This window comes from Pinus tabuliformis, chromosome 5_1 (genome assembly GCF_031772625.1).
Source record: "Pinus tabuliformis cultivar Carrire ecotype Pingquan chromosome 5_1, CPIR1, whole genome shotgun sequence".
Classification (NCBI taxonomy): Eukaryota; Viridiplantae; Streptophyta; class Pinopsida; order Pinales; family Pinaceae; genus Pinus; species Pinus tabuliformis.
The window spans coordinates 708,469,134-708,479,376 of record NC_142305.1 but is presented as its reverse complement, the minus strand read 5'-3'; the positions used below and the strand labels follow the sequence as shown (position 1 = coordinate 708,479,376).

The following is a 10,243-nucleotide window of genomic DNA, read 5'->3' as shown; positions in this document are numbered from 1 at the left end:
GCCCCAATTGAAGGCTAACCTTTTTGGAAATGATTTCCGCATTTACCATACAAGATCACTAAATAACAGTTTATGATCTCAGTACAATAAATATTTTTTTTAAATGGTTGTCCTATGTACTAACTATGGCAGCTTTATATTATCTTATATATCTTTTGGTACATGTTGATATTTTTATCCTTTGTTTCTTACATCTCTATTTTGCTATTATTGGCCTTTTTCGCACATGTCAATATCCTTATCCTCTGTTTTTTCCATCTCTATTTCATATTATATGTCTGGGTCGTAAAGTGTGTTCCCATTTATTCCATCTTTCGAGAGTTATCTCCTCTGGTCAGTTGTCATCATCATGTGGGTTTTTGTTGTGTTTATGGCCAGAGAAAACAATTTCAAGATTATTTTAAGAAATATGTGTATTATTTATTTCACATTTAAAATTAAGGAAGAGAAATAGAGTAACTTTTTATTTAAAAATAAAAAAAAATAATAAAATTATACATGTTTCACATTTATTATTAAAATTATTTATTATCATTATAATTGTCATTATATTGTGAGAATATTTTTTCATATTTTGTAATATTTTTCTATATTATAATTACATTACACAAGTATCTATAATAATCATGTCTCTAGAGAATACAATCTTGTATCTCTTCACTAGTTTTAATATTGCATTTGTTACACTTTCTCTCGACATGGATATTATCAAAATTTCCACACGTACTTCTTCCATTTTCCTCACAAAATGGTTCTCCACTTCCATAGCTTCCTTTTAAATTGCAAAAATTGATTTATTGACCATGGAAATGGGGTTTAGGTAGTATAATCTACTTCAGAATTATGGGGTTTAGGTAGTATAATCTACTTCAGAATTACTTTATTTGAAAGCAATATTAATATATAATCTTAATAACTTTACAATTTCATTAACAAATTCTATTACAAAAACATATTTTATTTTTAAACAACAATATTCTTGTGTAATCTTACCCATGTAGCTTACTAGACCAAACATAGCAAATACATATTGTGGACTCTCTCTACTGCGCACACTAAGCATAATTTTCATCAACAAATGTATACACATTCAAAATATTATTACCATGATCCTACTAACATAAAGAACATTCCTTGGTGGCTTGGAAATTCCATATACATTCCATTTTTATAAATGGAATATTATCTCACTTGGTAATGATTTTGAGAAAATGTAAATATCCATCATTTATACGACGAACTTAACTCAATTCATTGCCTTTATTAATATATTTACATAGAAAAAATTTATATCCACTTTGTCAATTTCACCACACTTTACTTCCTCCATTTTCTTGGCAAAGTGGTACCACAACAATATGCTTACCCTTGGAAATGCAAAAATTTCAATTAACTACCATTCTAATAACATTCTAGCACGTTATATTTCTTGTTGCACAATCTTTGAAAATGCAATTTGAATTAACTTCCATTCTAATAACATTCTAGTACGTTATATTTCTTGTTGCACAATCTTTGAAAATGCAGTTTGAATTAACTTCCATTCTAATAACATTCTAGTGCATTATATTTCTTGTTGCACAATCTTGGTAATTCGACGATATCATTAGTATGTTTTATTGCAATAACATAATCTTCCCATGAGTTGAATAACGGAAAGGTAATGATGGGTTGAATAAAGGGATAGTTTTTATTATAAATAATATTTTGTTTATAATAATTTATGATTATTTAAAATAGTTTTGAATATAATTTATTAATAAATAATATTTTCTAAATAATAAATTTATATTTATTTAATATTAATAAAATTTTAATTATTAATTATTGATGGTTAATATTTATTATTTATAAATTTTTTATAAAATTATTTTTAATTAAAATGGTTATGATTAAAAACATTTGAAAATCAATATACAAGAATGATAAAGCGGATTGAAATATAATTTAAATTTATAATAATAAAATATTATAAAATATAAGTATTTAAAAAAAATAAAAATAAAATTGAAAGTAATGTGTGAAAACCTATGTTCAAGATTACTTTGTGTTTTTTTTTCCAATATGTTATAAAAAGGGATGAAAAATATATATTTTGGAAGTGTTATTTTTCTTTGTATATTTTTATTATGGTTTTAAGAGTAATATTTAAAAGGTTATTATTCATTGTATGAGATATAAATAAATTGATAAAAGAAAAATGTGCATGCTTGTACTTGTATTTTTATAATGCTTGTACTTGTATTTTTATAATGACATGGTGGTGAGAGTTTAAAAGGGAAAAAAATATAAATGTAAGGACATGGTGATGAGATAAAGAAAAATATATTTTTTGAAATTAAAAGAGATTTTTTAAAGAAAGGAAAACAAATGCAATTTAAATGAATTTCAAATCAATTGCTCACCTAAAATATTTTATGAAAAATTATTGGAATTTTATGGAACACATGTCTTCTAAGAAATATTATTGGACATTAGATTTCTATTGATATCGAAAAACTTTTACATCTCATTAAAGTTTACATTTCCTTATATGCACCCTCCAAACTATAAGTCCCTTCCTTACATATTTTATGTACCTATATACCAAAGGGATAGATAACATTCTAAATCTTACTCTTGTAAAATAGTCAGTCGAAACTACTACATCAAAATATTCTTACGCTCTCCTTTACACAAAAACTTTAATCTCAAGGAAGATATCGAAAGAAAACAAACAAAGTGATATCGTCCAAATCCATATATAATATAAAGACAAGATTTCTAAGACTAAAGGAGACAAAACTGAACAAAAGGACTGCCTATGAAACTACGATGGACATCTTAGACCAAAATTATCAGTGGAGAGGATGCAAATGAGTTGGCTTGAAGAGTTGCTTGAGTTGTTCATTAATGACCTGAGGTACCTCTTTCCACTCATTGGATTCAGTGTCACAATTAGAGACTATGTAGCATTCAATGTTGGATAATCGAGCTACTACATCATTTAGATTATACCAGATGTCTATGAGGATTTGCTTAAGCCTTCTTGTACTGCAAAATTTTTATACTAGGTCATCTTCTACCTTGTCCCTCAACCTGTCATGTCTCTCATCTATACATGGAATCATATATATGTGTATGTGTGTGTGTCCTAATCACCCCAACTTTTTAATTTATAAAAGGATAACACAAGAACACTTAATGTTTTTATTTATAACATCCCTTCACTTCTATCTACAATGTGTTTAATATCTAATGGGTTTTATTGCAGTTATCTTAATCTTTGGTAGGTTCTTGTGAACTAATGCCACTTGGAATTCACCCTTCCCATGCGACCTATCTCTGTACATATTATTATTTCACGGGAATATTGCTACCCCAAAGGTTATCCTATTGTAATGTTTTGACGTCTTAATTCCATCTCAGTGTTTCACATTGCTACGACATGCCTGTGAAGTAGTGTACCTGCTTTCCTTCCTCCACGCTATCACCCTTCACATGCATATCAAATGGAGGTGGTTGTTTGTCAGGCCTTGGGATTTGGGAATGGTCAAGATTGTTCGAGGTGATCCAACGATCATTATCCGTTCCTCTAGCCATAAACCCTATCACCGTTCCATCTGGTCATTTGTGTGACATAATTTAGGTATGTTGTCCATTGTTCAGTAAGAGGGTTTGACCCGTGTTCATTAATGAGAAACCCACTAGAACAGGTCATTCCTTGTTCATAGTAGCCTACATATGGCATTGCTTAGCACTTTGCAATCAAATCCCGAGGAAGCAGATGTAATTTTTTATTGGTATTCTTCTGCATTGCAGTGGCCACCATACAATGTCGATTTACTGGTAGGTTCCAAATGTTCATTGTTTAAAACAAGTTCCTTGTGATTCTTGTGCTCCTAGTTAAGGTTTCTGGTAATCATTGTTCTTTCTCTTTATTTCCTTCAAATTTATGAACTGCAACAATGGATTGATCCCTTAATTATTTTGTTGCAAAGGGTTAATATTCATTACCACTTTTTTGACAAAGGAGAATGTTTACTGTGTTTATTTGATCAACAAGTCTTCATTCAACGCACCAACATAATTATCGGTCCTCTAGCTATCTGTTTTTTCATCCCATTTAGAAATTTCGTGTGCACAATGATCCCAGAAAGTATCTTAAGTTTGGGAGTTTTACTAGGAGACCACAACCCAAACTAGTCTCGGCCCAGGAATAACTTGCTATGCTTCCAGAATTTACCGACAAAGGTATGGCTATTCCCATTTTACAATTTCTTGTTCTTTTCACTAAAAGTTTTCACATGTTTACTAGGGTTACAGTTTGCTTTTTTCTCATTTTGGACACTTTGACTACAGGGGAAAGCTGACTCAGGACTTGGCTTTGACTAATAGTTTAGTACGTGCTCAACCCATGTACTCAATCTTATCCCTGTGCCTTGCTACATCAGGTATACCCCATATCTTTCTATTCTACCTCATTATTACACTTAATCCTGTTTGTTTGCGAGGGAACAGTCTTTAAGCACATATTTCCATTCCTATATGACAAAGGGGTGTTGCTACATTCACGGGGGAGCTTCCATACTTATTTACGATGATCATTTACTTTATGATATATTAACTTCATGAATGAAATTGTTGTTCAATGTCTCTATCTAACCGACTGTTTTTTTTTGTCTATCTTGGCAAATACATGTATGATGTTTGATACTTTTCGTTGTCTCCTTTACTCAGATACAACATTACAACTAATTCTATCACACTGTCCATGTCCATAATTTGCAAAGCACCTGGTTGGTTCCTTTTCGTCATTCTATGATGGAGTTTTTGGGAAACATCGTTCCCATGGGAGAGTTCACAGTTTGTAATTGTATATTGATATTCTATTTTTGTGACTGCACATTCTAATTGCGACAAGCATGTGTTGGATTTGAAATATTTAAAAGCGTGTAATACCTTGTTATGTTGGTTGTTATTATTATTAAAGGAATTATTTGATACATATATCAAGTATTAGCTCTGTAATAATTTAAAGTTTACACATTATATTATGAGAATGTATTCTCCTTTCATTTGAAGTTTTAGAAATATACTATGCATGTCCCTTGGTTTCAATATGTCGATTTGAGCTCTTCCTGATACATCCATAAGGTTTTATAGAAAATAAACCTTTGGCTTAATCTGTATTTAATAGAGGCCATCTCAGTTGGAAACTTTTTTTACCTTATATTCATGCAGAGCATGAAGCGTTCGACATCATATTGTATTTACAGATAATGATAATCTAGGTTAATCATATTCTTTTTTTATATATAAATAATAACCTATATTTAAGTGAGAATCAAATCTTTAGTTTTCCTGTATTCAAGATTTCTATTTTTCATTACTATGCTTGACTGTTTATAGATTCTTCTAGAATGCACATTGTTTATGTGTTACAATAGGATAGTTTTACCAGTGTTAATTCATTAGTTAGATACCAGAATGCATATGGAATGCATCCCTCGCCTTTTAATACTTGTTACTTTATTTCTCTACTTAATATTTACTTGAAAAATTGTGTTTGTTTATCTTTTGTTCATCATCACATTTTATAAAATTTAAACCTGTAACTACTAGAACTTCAAGAAGGTGCTGAGATTACTCAACACTCCTATTATTCAAATCCAGATAGCAACCCAACTATATTTTTAATAATAGATAATAAATATTTCTCTAATTTTCGTCTTCTGTTAACTAAGACCTCCTATTTTGTTATCAATTTCCCAAAAATCAAATTACACTTAAGCGCATATAATTTTCAACTCATTATCATCACCATGCCAATTCATCCTTAACATGGAGTAAAATTTACTCTTTTCAACATATGTTGTATTTCCCTAGTTCAATCGAGATTATAAAGGTTTGTTCCTCCATCCCTAGGTGGTTGATTACAATGGTCAAAACCAACTCCTCTACACTAATCATGTCTTCTTTTAACCTTGTTAGTTAGTTAAGTGATTGCCTTATTGACAATGCATATAATTAAGTTATAATTCTAATAAATCTTGGCTCTATATGTATATATATACATACCCTGTACTTTTTATGAGAATTTGAACAACTAAACAACTCTAGATTAAATAGAAAGCATTCCTCCAAGCCTAGTTATTATTTAAACCACTATAACTTTCAAAGATGACATAATTTCTAGATAATATTAAATATTTTTTTTTATAAAACTAACCTAATTGAATTTTTAATAAGCATATCCGCAGTTGAGAAATAACATACATAAAATTCTAGATAACCAAAAATCAACACTTTGTTCACGTTACCGACTAGACCACCTTGCAATGAACCATTTTCCACTCAACCATGAACCTTCACCACAGATTCTCCCCTGAGCTCAGATCCCCTTCCCTGTAGGTTTTAACCCCGTTCATAACTTACCTACATACGAATTCTAAAAACAAAAAATAAACAAAGGCGAGAGCATAACACATAAAACAAATACACACAGATATTTTCCCCTGGATCCCAAAACTTGGACTACCAAATTGATTTTTCATTATATTCCTTTCAATGTTACAATACATATATATACTTGCCGAAGCATCCAATACCATGGACCAAAAACCATCACACATAAAACCATGTGTGAAAACCATGCACAAAACCATGGATGCAGAAAACAATTTTCCCTGGGGCGCTGACCTGGACCCCATAGAGGGGGGCTAACTGCCCCCCTCAAATCCCCCATATTGATGAGGCTCCACCACCCCTCTAACCTCCCAGTTTGGCTAGGGGACTATTCATGGAAAGAATATACCACAACCCAACATTCCCCCACTTGTTGTTTTCTTTCCACAGGAGAGCTTAGGCATTTATCCAGCCCTACAACATCCATTGTTTCTCTACACCAAAAGAACTTCTCAGAGCTCATAGATTTTGTTAATGCATCTACAATATTCTTCAAAGTGTCCACCTTTACCAGCAACACCTTTTTGTCTTCTATCATATCCCTCACAAAGTGATACTGAACATCAATGTGCTTTGTCTTTGAATGGTAAGCAGGGTTCTTTACCAAGAAAATTGCACTTTGGCTAGTTGTGGAAAGAATATAACACAACCCAACATTCCCTCTAGAATCAACAACCTCTTGTTGTTCTAGTCAAGATATTTTTGTGTTGTACTTCCCTAGCAAACTTTCCTTAGCGGCATCCCAATTTATAGGGTCTTCCAGCCTCACAGCCTAGGCTTTTCCTATTTATGAAAATGTATCTTTTTTGTTAAAGCCCGCCTTTTTCTACCGCGATGCTTTATTCACCCTTTTCTCATTTTTTTCCCCACACCGAGTGATTTAATAAGTTTTTCCTCATAATCATATTAAATCAAATTAATCCACTCCTAAGGATTTTTAGGAGCATTTAAGGGAAGTTTATCTTTTCCAAATTTTTGGGTAAGGATCACATTAACTCAAGTTCTTTCCCAAGGACACATCCAGTTTAGCTTTATTACTTAATTTTATTCAATACATTACCATGTTGTATTTCAATTTAAGCTTCCTATGACTTTATAGTCATCATACAAAAAATAGCTCATTCTACATAAAGAAATATTTACATGACAACAAAGTGGTATTATATCTTCCCCCTCTAAAACAATAACATCATCCTCAATGTTTTATTCTTCTGTTGTCCCATTTCAGAATAATACTGGATAAGTTTCCTTCATCATATCTTCGAGTCCCCAAGTAGCCTCCGCAAGTGTAAAGTGCCTCCACTGCAATTTAACCCGAGCGATGACCCCATTCTAGAGCATGGTCTCTTTCCGATCCAGGATACAGAGTGGTTCTGGCAGAAAGTCTCCGTTGGGTTCCACCTGTATCAAATTCTAGTCAACTACATGAGAAGGACTATAGATATATATTTTTAATAATGATACATGAAAGAAATTATGAACTTTAATATGAATGAGCAGAGCCAACTGATATGCTACTAGACCAACTCGGCCCAAAGTTTCAAAATTCTCATAGAATTGTGGTGCCAACTCGGTACAACTGCTAGTTCTGAGAGTACTTTTTCTAGGGTTTACTTGCAAGTACACATGATCTCCAACCTTCAATTATTTATTAGGCCTTTTTCTATGTGCATAACTTTTTTGTCAGTCCTAAGCTATTTTAAAATTTTGTCTGACCTTTTGCATTGTCTATTCCATTTCTTGGAATCCTTCATGTCCAAATATCAATTTATCCTCTGGTTGACCCCGGTTGGGTGGCGTATGACACTTTCTTCCATATAGATCTTCCAAAAAACTCATTTTGATGGAAGCTTGGTAGCTATTGTTGTAAACAAATTCTGCTAAGTGCATAAAATCCTCTCACATTGTCGGTCGATTCATAGCATACATGTATAACATATTTTCCAGGATCTTGTTTGTCCTTTCCGTCTTCCTATCCATTTGAGGGTGATAGGAAATGCTAAAGTTTAATTGAGTCCCCATGCCCCAAAATAGAACTCTCTAAAAATTGGAGGCAAATTTTTCATCCTTGTCTGACACTATCATTTTTGGTATACCATGCACCCGAAAATTTCCTTCATGAAAATGTTGGCAATTTGTGCAGTTCCAAAGGTAGATTGCACTGGTATGAAATGTGCATGCTTTAGTCAATACATCCACCACCACCATAATGGAATCATGTTGATACTTTGTTTTTGGTAAACCTGTAATAAAATCCATTGAAGTCACCTCCCACTTCCATCCAGGAATGGGTAATGGGTTTAGTAATTGTGTAGGATGTTGATGCTCCACTTTTAATTGCTAACATTCTAAACATTTTACTAAATATTATGATACATCCTTCTTCATACCTAGCCAAAACAATGTTTTCCTTAATACTATTATCATTTTCTTGTATCTTGGGTGACCAACATATGGTTTCTTTTGGTACTCATCCAGTGTCATCTGTTTCAACATGGCCACATTAGGAATATACAATCTATTTTAATACGTTAATAAATTTTCAGAGTTTTCAGCATATCCTGGAACTTATTTTTGTTGTATTTTATGTTGTATTTCTTGATATTGTGGATCTTGTTGTAATGCTTGTTTAATTTGCTAACCAAAATTTGTACTAGTACTACTCACAAAACTTCCTACCAAAGCATGAGCATGTCTACTTAGAGCATCTGCAATTTTATTTTCTTTTCCTTTGATGTGTTTTATATCAAATTCAAACTCGCTAAGGAAAGCTAACCACCTAGCTTTCCTAGCATTTAAATCAGGTTCACTAAAGAAGTATTTCAAACTGATATGATCTGTTACCAACATAAACTTCTTTCCCAATAAATAGTGCCTCCACATTTTAAGGGTGTGTATTACTGCTGCCAATTGTAAATCATATACAACATAATTATGTTCATGTTTTTTCAACTTTCTGGATTCATAGGCTATTATTGCATCATCCCCTGTTAACACACCCCCAAGTCCTTCCAAACAAGCATTAGCACAAACGGTAAATTCTTTGTTTGGATCTAAAAAATTTAATATAGGGGTTGTTATTAACAATTATTTCAACTTGTAAAAACTTTCTTGGTATTTGGCTACCCATTCAAACTTTATCCCTTTTTTCTGCAAAGGACATAATGGGGTTAGCTAATTTTCAGAATCCCTCTACAAATCTTTGATAATACCCAACAATTCCTATGAATGATAGAATTGTTGTCAAACATATTTAGGTATAAGTGATTTCTTGATAGCCTTAACCTTCTTAGGATCCAAAACTAATCCTTCTTCAGAAATAATGTGACCTCAATACTTAATTATGTTTTTTTAAAACTCACATTTACTAAGTATATCATAGAGTTGATGGTCTCTTAACATTTGTAGTACTAATATGAGATGTTCTTGAAGTTCCTTTTCATCTTTAAGTACCTTAGGATGTCATCTATGAATACTAACACAAATATAACAAGATATTTGTGAATGACACTATTCATTAAACACATGAAATTTGCTAGCGCATTAGTGAGACCAAAGGGTAACACTACGAATTCATAATGTCCATACTAAGTCCTAAAGGTTGTTTTGTGGAAATACTCATCTTTTATCCACATTTGATGATAAACAGTTCTCAAATCAATATTTTGAAAGGCAGTTGTTGCGCTTACCTGATCAAACATGTCATCAATTCGAGGTAATGGATTTTTATTTTTGATGGTTAACTTTTTCAACTATCTATAGGTGATGCACATTCTAAATGTGCCGTCTTTTTTCT

General features: G+C 31.9%; 1 long non-coding RNA gene across 1 annotated transcript; it reads left to right on the top strand.

Annotated features, from left to right (window-relative positions):
* The first annotated feature begins 4,075 nt into the window (after positions 1 to 4,075).
* Positions 4,076 to 4,914, top strand: LOC149166898 (uncharacterized). Its single transcript, XR_016260602.1, has 3 exons — positions 4,076 to 4,233; positions 4,342 to 4,433; positions 4,720 to 4,914. It is a non-coding gene; the product is annotated as an uncharacterized LOC149166898 (long non-coding RNA).
* Positions 4,915 to 10,243: the final 5,329 nt, after the last annotated feature.